The 12358-nt window shown below is 39.2% G+C and overlaps 1 protein-coding gene and 1 pseudogene across 1 annotated transcript in view; both read left to right on the top strand.

The window, feature by feature from the left end:
- Positions 1–2823, top strand: part of VGLL3 (vestigial like family member 3) — a 52948-nt gene extending 50125 nt beyond the window's left edge. Inside the window, exon 5 of the mRNA XM_050782113.1 lies at positions 97–2823. The gene's annotated coding sequence lies outside the window, so the exon portion shown is untranslated. The remainder of the gene's footprint in view (positions 1–96) is intronic.
- Positions 1396–2823, top strand: LOC126949339 (uncharacterized; annotated as a pseudogene).
- Positions 2824–12358: the final 9535 nt, after the last annotated feature.

The following is a 12358-nucleotide window of genomic DNA, read 5'->3' on the forward strand; positions in this document are numbered from 1 at the left end:
TTTGGCTTTATAAGATAATTATGAAATTATATATTTTTTCTGTTTTTGTGGGGCTGGGAAAACATTTTGTTATTTCTGTTCACTCTTCAAATGCAGGTCTCATAATATGTGTCAATGATACCAGATGATGGAAGACTTTGTAATAAAAACAGATGTCATTATCTTCAACTTGTTGAATAAATAATTTAATGTGAATTGAATGTTTATATTTGAATGTAGCATTTGGATTTGGTCTGCATTTCTTGAGAATTTAAAGCTCTTTTTGTTTCCTTCTTATTCAGTTAAGCATCTTATAAATATTTTGGAAATTACAACATCTTAGGTGTTTTTAATTAAGAAGTTAATTTCTAGAGCCAAGAAGTCTATATGTTAGAGCAAGGAATAGATTATGAAGCACATGTTTATAATGGAAAAGCAAATGAAATGGGGTATATTAATTACATAACAGTAAGAGTCTTGAGAATTTTATAATGCAATGCTTCTAAGGATATTGGTTGACCAAGGTGTATTTTATTGTTTTTACATTTGCTGACAGGGACCCTGCCATAAGTAATATGAAAAAAACAAACAAAAACTTTTCCACGATGCGTTAACATTGAAAAGAGAATTCCAAGACCGTGTATTCTGAAGAAAGCTAGAGTTTCTCTACGTGGGCCCTCAATTTTCTTATTACACGTATCTTTAATGTGAAAGTACTAAAGTCCGGAAATCAGCATTTAAATAATAGACTTTCCAGCATTACAGATGAAATAATTTGGCACAGGCTTTTTAACTGTCTACCACATTTAGAATGTGGTGTCAAAATGAGCTTTTTAGAACTGCTGTAAAATATCACTACATTGCTACAACGATAACGGCCTAAAAGAACACACATTTACTATCTTACAGCTCTTGTGGGTCAGACATTCGGCGAAGATCTTAGTCTTGGTGGGCTACACAATGTAGGCGGCATTTCTTCTGGATACTTCCTAGAGAGAATCTTGCTGTTTCCTGCTTCTAGAGTCCTTTGCTTAGCTTCCTTCCATCTTCAAATCCAGCAACCTGGTCAAGGCCTTCTCACATGGCATCACTGACTTTCTCTTCTTCCTCTCCCTTACATGTGTAAGGACTCATGTGATTACAATAGCTGCATCTGTATAATCCAGAATAATCTCATCATCTCAAGGTTTTGTTTTATTTTGTTTTGATGGCGTCTTGCTCTGTCGTCAGGCTGGAGTTCTGTGGCGCGATCGGCTCCCTCCAGCCTCCGCCTCCTGGGTTCAAAGGATCCCCCTGCCTCAGCCTCCCAAGTAGCTGGGACTACAGACACGTGCTACCACACACGGCTCGTATTTTGTATTTTAGTAGAGACGGGGTTTCACCATGTTGGCCACGATGGTCTCCAACTCCTGACTTCCTGACCTACCCGCCCTGGCCTCCCAAAGTGCTGGGATTACAGGCGAATGCCACCGTGCCCGGCTCAAGGTTCTTAATTACATCTTTAAAGTCCCTTTTTCCATGTAAAATTACATATTCAGTGGTTCTGGGGATTAGGACTTGGAGCCATTATTCTACCTACAACAATTAGTATTGGACTTCCATCATTTTCCATCACTCTTGTAATCAAGAAGGACTATTTCACTGGGAGTAGCAAGTCATAATGCTTGCGTTGGCATTTGTGTGGGGGTTTGTCTTCATTCATCAAATAATTGCATATAAAGAAAATTTCTGTCACTATTTCAAATGTTTCATGTAGTTTCTATAGTACTTCAGAATCCAAAGGGTTATGTATTACTTATGTAAGATGAGCAGTCTGGGGGGCGGAGAGCAGGTCATCTAGTGCAGATTCTTCCTAGCTGAAGTGTGTTTTCTCTGGGGACAACCAAGTACGATTTCATTGTTTTGCTTCCTTTTTTGGGAACATAGGCCCATCTTGTGATGCCCTAAGTCTCCAAGCATCTTATTTGACCTGCTTATACACATTTGACTAAATAGCTAAATATGACCACATTGACGTGGTAAAGCTTTAACACTTTTGTCCAGATTGAATCACTCCATCTGCTATCAGTTAAGCAGTGGAAAAACTTATGGAAAAGCAAACATGTTTTGATAGATTTAATGTGTAAAGAGGGTATCCACACTCTGGAATGCTGCTGATCAATACATGAACTGCAAGACTTTGTTCGAAACAACACTCAAACACAACTGTTTTACTTTCCATACCAAGTTTGGCTGTGACTGAATGAAGAACACCAGCATTGATCTTTGCTTTGCACTTGTACAAGAGACTATTTGCAGAGAGCCAAATATAGCAACAGAGGATTTAATATCTTGCCAAAAAATACAAAATCTGTTCCCCTTTAAGCATGACACTCTATCCTTTCTTGTGGATCTTGCTAAAAGGAAAATATAGCTTTAAACTCCCCGATTCTTTCTGTTGAAAACTCACGAATCTTTTTCAAATGAGCTCTGTATGGTTTTGTGGTGGTTTATGTTTCCAAAAGAAAATGGCTACATGAGAAATCTGTCCAGTGTTATTTTTCCTACAAAAAATACGTCTGGTGATGGCCGTATTAATTAATTTGATTGTGTTTACACAATGTTTACCCATGTCAAACCATCGTATGGTATACCTTAAATATATACAACTTTTATTTGTCAATGATAACTCAGTAAGTCTGGGAAAATATCTTTAAGTCAAAGGTTAGAGTCATCAGAAATAAAGAAAAATCATACTTCGATAACCTCAAGACTAATCAAGGATAATTGGGTGACATGATATCATGCTGTGTGCCATTTTGTATTAAACAAATTACACCAACAATAAAAAAAAATTGACTTCAATCAACGAGGTGCTTTCTTTGTCTTAGAACATGGATGCTTTGTTCTGAGTGTTGTCTGATGGGTAGGCAGATTAGTTCAGATTTCTCTATGATGTGGTTAATGACAATAGCTCTTCTGCTCAGTTTATGATGCATATAAAGAATTTTGAAAATAGTCTTGCAAACTTCACCATGAAGTTTCCGCAGTGACAGCTTTACCAGACATCTCCGTGTGGGATTTTAAAACAAACACAAGGCTGTTTGGAAATACTTGGTATATGTAAATATGCAAAATATGCTGAACAGTGCTAACAGCTGTAGGGTGTACTCCCTCATCCTTGAGCAGAATATTTTGGTGGCAGTGTGGTTATTTTTTCCATCTTTGCTTTTAATTCCCCCCTTCTTGTCTCCACCCACTCACCCATCTACAATCCGCTCCAAAAGCACAAATTTAACACCCTTCCCCCTACTTCCACACTGCTTCCAAGAGAATCATTTTAGTGAATTCCCACTGGAAAAGGTGGGTGGTGGCTTGATGGAATGTTTCTGAGTTACATGATGTTGTAAAGCCTGAGCTTCGGGGAACTTGCTTGGACTTGATCTGACACCAAGCTCACACACAGCCCAGACACTCTGCAGGCCAGATTCCATTAAGGCTTATCATTGCAAGAAGAGGAAAAGTCCTGTTGTGAGTGGCCCTTCAACCACAATGATTCCAAAGATCACAAAGTAGTCATTTTAAATGTGCGCTATCAGGTTCTGTAACATCCTTTTATGAAAATAAGCATATGCCCTATTTTCATATGCCTTTCCTCAGAGACCCAAATGGAGGGAGGACACAAGAAAAGCTAAAATTCAAAGTCTCTTCTTATGGCATCTTGAGGGATTGAAGGTTTGAAGGAAAAAAGATACCAAATATGAAGAGAGAAGGCCCACATCCTAGGACGATTTCCACTGGTGATTTGTTGATATCATTGAATCTTATATTTCTGTTTATCTGTCCAAGGAAGATCAAGTGAAATAAGAAAATCTAAACAGATTTGGGAAAAATAAAGTACTATACAAATACAAATAAATAGGAACCAATATTTAATGAAAGTCCTTGATCTATCATGAGTATTACATGAATTCATCTCAAGTAACTCTCACAAATAGTAATATGCAGATAGCATTATTTGGGAAGCTGTTAGCAATATAAAAATGGGGGTTGAGTTTCAGCAATGCTACTTAGAAGCTGTATATTTTGGATAATTTTCTTGACCTCTTTAAATCACAGGGTGGTCATCTGTATGTAAAATGAAGTTTTGTTTTGTTTTGTTTTTTTGAACTGGAGTCTAGCTCTGTCACCCAGGCTGGAGTGCAGTGGCTCGATCTCGGCTCACTGCAACCTCCGCCTCCTGAGTTCAAGGGATCCTCCTGCCTCAGCCTCCCAAGTAGCTGGGATTACAGGCACCTGCTAATTTTGATATTTTTAGTAGAGACTGGGTTTCACTGGCCAGACTGGTCTCGAACTCCTGACTTCGTGATCGGCCTGCCTCAGCCTCCCAAAGTGCTGGGACTACAAGTGTGAGCCACTGTGCTCAGCTGTAAAATGAAGATATTAAAGGAAACTACTTCACAGAGTTGTTACACGGATTATCTATTTAATTTACTTATCACTAAGTAAATATTGTTGTTTCTCTTTAATTAATCTCACTTTTCAGTAATTGAGGAAATCATCAGTAAAGTCCATTCCAAAAGGCAATGATATAATTCGGCTCTGTGTTCCCACTCAAATCTCATCTTGTAGCTCCCATAATTACCAAGAGTTGTGGAAGGGACCCAGTGGGAGATATTGAATCATGGAAGCAGGTCTTTCCCTTGCTCTTCTTCTGATAGTGAATGAGTCTCACAAAATCTGATGGTTTTAAAAAGGGGAGTTTCCCTGCACAAGCTCTGCTGCCATCCATGTAAGATGTAACTTGCTCCTCCTTGCCTTCCACCATGATTATGAGGACTCCCCAATCATGTGGAAGTGTAAGTTCATTAAACCTCTTTCTTTTGTAAATTGCCCAGTCTCGGGTATGTCTTTATCAGCAGCATGAAAATGTCCTAATACAGTAAATTGGTACCAGTAGAGTGGGGGCACTGCTGAAAAGATACCCAGTGATGTGGAAACAACTTTGGAAATGGGTAACAGGCATAGGTTGGAACAGTTTGGAGGGGTCAGAGGAAGACAGGAAAACATGGGAAAGTTTGGAACTTCCTAGAGATTTGTTGACTAGCTTTGACCAAAAGGCTGATAGCGATATGGACAATGAAATCCAAGATGAGATGGTCTCAGATGGAGAGGAGGAACTTGTTGGGAATTGGAGCAAAGGTGACTCTTGTTATGTTTCAGCAAAAAGACTGGAGGAATTTTGTCCCTGCCCTAGAGATTTGTGGAACTTTGAACTTGAGAGAGATGAATTAGGGTATCTGGTGGAATAGATTTCTAAGCAGCGAAGCATTCAAGAGGTGACTTGTGTGTTGTTAAAGGCATTCAGTTTTATAAGGGAAGCAGAACATAAAAGTTCAGAAAATTTGCAGCCTGACAATGTGATAGAAAAGGAAAATCCATTTTCTGAGGAGAAATTCAAGCCGGCTGCAGAAATTTGCATAAATAACAAGGAGCTGAATTTAATCCCCAAGCCAATGGGGAAAATGTCTCCAGGGCATATCAGAGGTCTTCACAGCAGTCCTCCCATCTCGGGAGGCTTAGGGGGAAAACGTGGTTTTATGGGCTGGGCCCAGGGTCCCTGTGCTGTGTGCAGCCTAAGGTCTTGGTGCATCCTAGCTGCTCTAACAGTGGCTGAAAGGGCCTAACGTAGAGGCTGGGCTGTGACTTAAAGCCTTGGCAGCTTCTGTGCGAGTGCGCAGAAGTCAAGAGCTGATGGTTGGATAACTCCACCAGGGGAAAAAACCATGACGTGCCAAGGTGCTTGCTAAAGGCAAAGGGAATACAGAATGAGTAGCAGAAGAAGGTAGTCATCAATACCAGCTAAGACCATGTGACCAGTTGCAGAAACGGGGACTGTCATTGTCATGAGTATTTCCTTCTCCTTTTGTTAGAAACATGTTTGTGAACGTATACACTTGTACTAAGAAAATACCTTCATTTTTTTTCTTTTTCCTTTATCATGTGACGTAAGATTTATTGACTTCATATCAGGATTTAAGTTTATGTAATAGCATTTGGGTTGGGAACTGTTGCATTTCTGGTTGTATGAAGGAGAGTTGTATTATGTTAGGTCTAATTATGACCTTATTATTGTCTTTATTTGAAGTTATGTGTGATTTCAGGAGAAGTGTATGGGTTTAAGTTGACAGACAGTGGACTTGTGATGGCTAATACTGAGTGTCAACTCGAACGGATTGAAAGATGCAAAGTATTGATCCTGGATGTGTCTGTGAGGTGCTGCCAAAAGAGATTAACATTTGAGTCAGTGGGCTGGGATATATATATAAAAATATATAAAATATATTTATTATATATAAATATACAATAAATATTTTATATAAATATATAATATAATATTTACAGTATATTACATTATATTATATATTTTATAATTATAATTATATATGATTATAATTATATATAAATTATATATAATATTTTCATATTATTATATATTATATAAATATATGTGATAATTATATATTATATAAATATATATTTTTTTTTATATATATATCCTATTAGTTCTTCTCCTCTAGATAATCCCAATATAGGATCTCAGTTGGGAGTGACAAAGCCAGGATCCAAACCCAGATTTAGCCAAACAGAAATCTCAGAACTGCATACCACCTCCAAATTTTTGCTATGAGATTATAAAAACTCAAAATTCAGACGTTGTCACGTCTGAATGTATTTGCTGTGAGAAGATTGTATAATCTCATAGTCAACTGGGATAAAAAGAGATAGTAGGAGGAGGTAAAAATGGCCAGAAAGGGCAGGGCACTTTGGAAGAGTGAGGGAGAGTAATGTGGCTTTCACGAATGAGAGTTACGAGAGACTTTGGAGTTGTAGAACACTATTTGCAACTTGGGGATACAGAATAAACTCATCTGACATTTTCTTCTGGTCTCAAGGAATGTGATTATTCCTTTACTCAGTTCATCCTCAAATCTCATTAAAATAGTGCATAATGGATTGGAAGAATTATAGCTTCTTGATGCTGACATCTTATTTTTCATCTGAAACTGTCAACTCCCTAATCTCTGTAAGGGTTCAGCGCTTGTTTGGTCTGCTAGAAAAAAAATCAAAATTACAATTTAGTCCTGAAATTTTTTTTTAATGAAGTATCCTCATTTCTCACACTTAGAGTATGTGTTTGGGCAAGACTTTAATAAACACGAACAGAATAAATCATCTGAAAACACTTATCTTAACCTGCAGCTTCTGTGTCAGAAAGCTGAGGCTATAAGATTCTAGCGTCACCTTACTCCTCACTTGCCAGTTGTTTGACATGGGAAATGTACCCTTCCTCATTAGTAAAAAGGAGAGGGCAATACCTGTATTATAGGATAGATATGTGGATTACATGGGATAATGTGTAAGTACCTGTTAACTACTAGACTTCCCAGGAAGATTAGAATTTTATGCATCAATTGGTATTGGCTCAAATTTACTAGGCATCTATAATCAGGAACTTTACGGAAGTCACCTCTTTGAATCCTCAGAACAACTTTTCAAGGCGGGTTTCCTTATTTTCACATTAGAGATGAAAACCTGAGTTGCAGGGATTTTAAATAACATGACAAAGAAGAATCCGGATTAAAAGTCCAGTGTAATTTCACATCTTGTGTATTTTCCGCTACACCAACCTCCATCTCAATCTACTATACAATTAACATTGAGTGCCTAATGTTTGCTCACATTCACATATAAAATATAAGTAAGGGCCGGGTGCGGTGGCTCACACCTGTAATCCCAGCACTTTGGGAGGCCGAGGCGGGCGGATCACAAAGTCAGGAGATCGAGACCACGGTGAAACCCCGTCTCTACTAAAAATGCAAAAAATTAGCCGGGCGCAGTGGCGGCACCTGTGGTCCCAGCTACTCGGGAGGCTGAGGCAGGAGAATGGCGGGAACCCGGGAGGCGGAGCTTGCAGTGAGCTGAGATCGCGCCACTCACTCCAGCCTGGGCAACAGAGCGAGACTGAAAGCCTGGTTTTTAACCTGTTTATACCACAAATTAGCTGTACTCTGCACTACTGTCTTACTTTCTTAAAATTGAATTATGAGACTGACACATCATAAGTAATTGGACAATCTAGTTCAATTTCTGCATGAAAATTCAGATTATTGTGAATTATAATCCCCATTTCCTTCTTTCTCTAAACTCATGTAAATAAAGCAGGAGAAATCATCCTACCCCCAGAACTTGTGTGTGTGTGAGTGTGTGAGTGTGAGTATGTGTGTGTGTGTGAGTGTGTGTGTCATATTTTTTTCTCTTTATTTAGACTTTCTATAGGGTCAACTATATGTGGTAAAAATACTAATAGAAGTAAAACAAAGTAGTGATTCCAACCCCTAGAAGTCCTGATTTGAAGTCATATGGGTGTTTAATCCATTTCCCTTGTCAATGTCGACAGCGAATATGGTGTCTGTATTGACTATTTGTAATAGGCTAAACCACTGTCTCCGATCAGGCAGTGCACATTCATAAAAACAAGTCTCAAAAATGACAGCTTTTTCATGGAAATATTTTTGGATGCAACCACTGCACCTTGCTCTCTGCTGTGGACCTGTGAGGCTTCTAAACTTGTCCCTGTTCGGTGGCCCTATGACAGTTCTCTTAGCCTTGTCAAAAGAATTCAGCTTCTCTGATGTGGAACTTTTTATCGCACGCCACAGAAGAGATTTTTACCTGTTTTTATTTTTGATCGTTCTGCTAGGTCTTTGCTATCCCAGCCCTGCTAAACTTTGGCGGCTACAGCGAGCCAGGAACAGACTTTCCCTCTGAAGTCTAAAAGGATTAGCTTTGGAAAGTTAATCACCTAGTGGCAGATCCAGGATTTGTGGGGCCTGAGACTTAGGAAAGCTGGGGAGAGGATGACCTTTTAAGAAAAAGAATCCCAAATGAATACTAAGTTATGTACATAAGTGAATGCTGAAAATGAGAAATCACAATGGACACATTTTGAAAAGAAAATCAATGCCATAAAACACAAAATTCAGAAAAATAATGTACATTTTCCTTAATTACTTGTTTAAAGATGCATATGTGATGCACTGTATTTCTAACGACTAGTTTTAATCCTCTGCACGCTTTAAACCTGTTTTTTACTTTTTTTTCACTACACTCTTGTGCTTGCTGATAGAACACTGATAGGATATGTTCATAGAGAGAGGTCATCTCAGGCCCATTTGAAACATTGCAATGGAGGGGTTGAAGTATTCCTAGAAGCCATTTCTACACCAGCAAATGATTATTTAATTGTACATAGATATATCTGAAAATGGCATAAATACATCCACTAAATCTCAGTTGTATGTATTGACCAACTCAACCTTGTCTTAGTTTCATCCCTACCACCCCATAACTGGAACATGTGATGGAAAAGACAGTGTATGTGAGTGAAGGAGACAGTGTTCTTAAACAATAGTGCTTAAAACAGCTAATTTTTGAGAAAATTACAAAAACATATGTCAACATGAGCTCTAGATTCACCCCAAGACCTGGGAAAGGGCCTGTGCAAGTAAGACCTGGAAGCTTTAGCTGGTTAGCCTCACGGCAACTCTCCTATGCACATGTCACTTAAGCAGGACTCCCATGACAAAAACGGAAGTTCTGCTTAGAAAGGCATCAGATTGTGGATTTGCACCTTTACTTTCTGGTTCCTATCTGTTGCAGTACATTAAACTGAAAATTCAAAGATAATAAGGTGGAGTGTGGTGGCTCACACCTGTAATCCAGAGTGTGGTGGCTCACACCTGTAATCCCAGCACTTTGGGAGGCCAAGGGGGCAGATCACTTGTGGTCAGGAGTTTGAGGCCACCCTGGACAAAATGATGGAACCTTGTCTCTATGTCTCTACAAAAAAATACAAAAAGTAGCCAGGTGTGGTGGTGCATGCCTGTAACTCCAGCTACTTGGGAGGCTGAAGTGGGAAGATCACTTGAGCCCGGGAGACGGAGGTCAAAGTGAGCCAAGATCGTGCCACTGCACTCCAGGCTAGGTGACAGAGCAAGACCCTGCCTCAAACAAAACCCTAACATGATAAGAGAGTTACATACTGAATAACTAAGATGTAACAAGACCAGGTTGAGGGAGAGGGACAGAAGGGAAAATTAAAAATGTTTGGAATAAATTTTAAGTAGACAAACAAGGAAAAAGTCTGTAAGATGACGCTGAACTGGGCTGGGTGCGGTGGCTCACGCCTGTAATCCCAGCACGTTGGGAGGCTGGGGCGGGCAGGTCACGAGGTCAGGAGATCGAGACCATCCTGGCTAACATGGTGAAACCCCGTCTCTACTAAAAATACAAAAAACTAGCTGGGCGAGGTGGCGGCGCCTGTAGTCCCAGTTACTCTTGAGGCTGAGGCAGGAGAATGGCGGGAACCCGGGAGGCGGAGCTTGCGGTGAGCCCAGATCGTGCCACTGCACTTCAGCCTGGGCGACAGAGTGAGACTCCATCTCAAAAAAAAAAAAAAAAAAAAAAAAAAAAGGCTCTGAACTGAAGAATTTGTGTGCAAATAACCTGATGCTGAGAACTATGAGGAATGAGTTATCCTCTGGATAAAGCAGTCTTGTTGTTCTTAAGAATAAAACTATATGTTGTTTGCAACTATGCGTGATCATGAACCAGAACTACATCACATGTTAAAGTAACGGAATTTTACTGAATAATGACGAGTTACCTAAAGAATGCTTTCTTAGATTATCTGAAAGAAAATCTATTCCTGACCTGTTTTTGTCACTAACAACCCGTGTGCTCCTAGAAAAAAAAAATCACTAAACTTCTTTGGTGTGTTTTCTTCTCTATAAAATAGGAACAACACTACTAGACAATCTTTAAGGCTTCTTCTAGTTCTAAAAGTTTTTGTACATGTATTTTCTTTAAATATGACAACGTACCCTATTTAGACATCATCATTCATATTTTCCTGGAGCTAGAATAGTTTGGAAAGAAGAATCCAATTGGAAAATATTATTTAACAACTTCTTCAGATGTTAATGCAAGTTGGAGCTGTAAAAATTCAATAATGACAATGTTGTTCAGAGTGGAACAAAGACAAATTCCAAACAATCTCTGCAACAAATGCCATTGCCATTTATGTAATCTGAAGTTAAAAAAAAAAGAGAGAGAGAAAAGAAATAGCAAGAGGGACATGATTCTTTAGGAATTTGACATCCTGGAATTGTGTTTTTAACAGTTTTTCTTTCAAGGAGCCAATAGGCAAACCTGTGCACAATTTAGATGTTTTGCTCATCCCATATGTTTCATGTGCTGGTTTGAATTATTCAGTGGTGGAAAATAGAAATGTAGAATTAAAAAAAAAAAAGCATTCACAGCATTCCTATTACTAATTACAGGCAGCACAGTAGACAAAGTTACAGACATATATCATTAAAGACATAACAGGTTATCCAGCTCAGTCAACTCTGCTGCATTTTACAAAACAAAATCCTTGTTATGTGTCCAGCTTAATTTCAATGATCCATGTTGGCTTCTATAGATTCTTCTGGGACACTAATAAATGACTCAATTTCAATATAAATTTCCTGCATTTGCTGACGGCTTAATCTCGCGACTGAATTCCATGTAATTACCTACAGTCATTCACACTTTCATTAGGAAGAACAGTTTATCATGATAATTCAAAGGCATTTACCACCTGCTCATGATGCCATCCAGCATGTAGACAAAGCAAGTTAAATGAACACAGTCTCTGTGCCCTAAAAACATCCTCAACCTCCTTGATCTGGCTGTTTCATGTATATGGATCTCTAGCACATTCTCTTCTATCAAAAATGTTTCCATATTAGTCAATCTGACTTGCTTCATTGCTCATAAGTACGTCTTTCTCAGCAAATGTCCTAACACATACTTCATCTGTTTTTACCCTCATCATAGCTTTATTGTAAATAGATTGATCACATCAAGCCTGAGGTCCCCTAACTGCGCAGTGGTGGTTACAAATTATGGCCAGAGCAGTCCATTCTGAGGTGGAGGAAGACATAGTTTCTCTTCCTGAATAAACCACTCTGTTCTGGAAAGGGAAATATTAGTTTCCTTGCAGGTACTGAAACTGCTTTCCCGAGACTGATCCCTTCCTAGACTTTCCAATGTCCCAAGTAGTATTACCAGTGGGTGGAGCCTTGGCCCTGGCAGGAGATTGAAGGGTGAGACCGGGTACTAGGACAAGCCAGGATATTTCTCTGTCTCCTGCTCTGCTTTGGACAGCATCTCTGGCAGCAGCTGTGTCTCCTGCAGTGACTGTGACTCCTCTGAGGCCTCAGCTGCTGACACACTCCCAACTACTGCTGGGCACCCTGGTGTCTGGGCTCCCTTTAGAATGCTTCTCTTT

The sequence above is a fragment of the Macaca thibetana genome, chromosome 2 (genome assembly GCF_024542745.1).
Source record: "Macaca thibetana thibetana isolate TM-01 chromosome 2, ASM2454274v1, whole genome shotgun sequence".
NCBI classification, from domain to species: Eukaryota; Metazoa; Chordata; class Mammalia; order Primates; family Cercopithecidae; genus Macaca; species Macaca thibetana.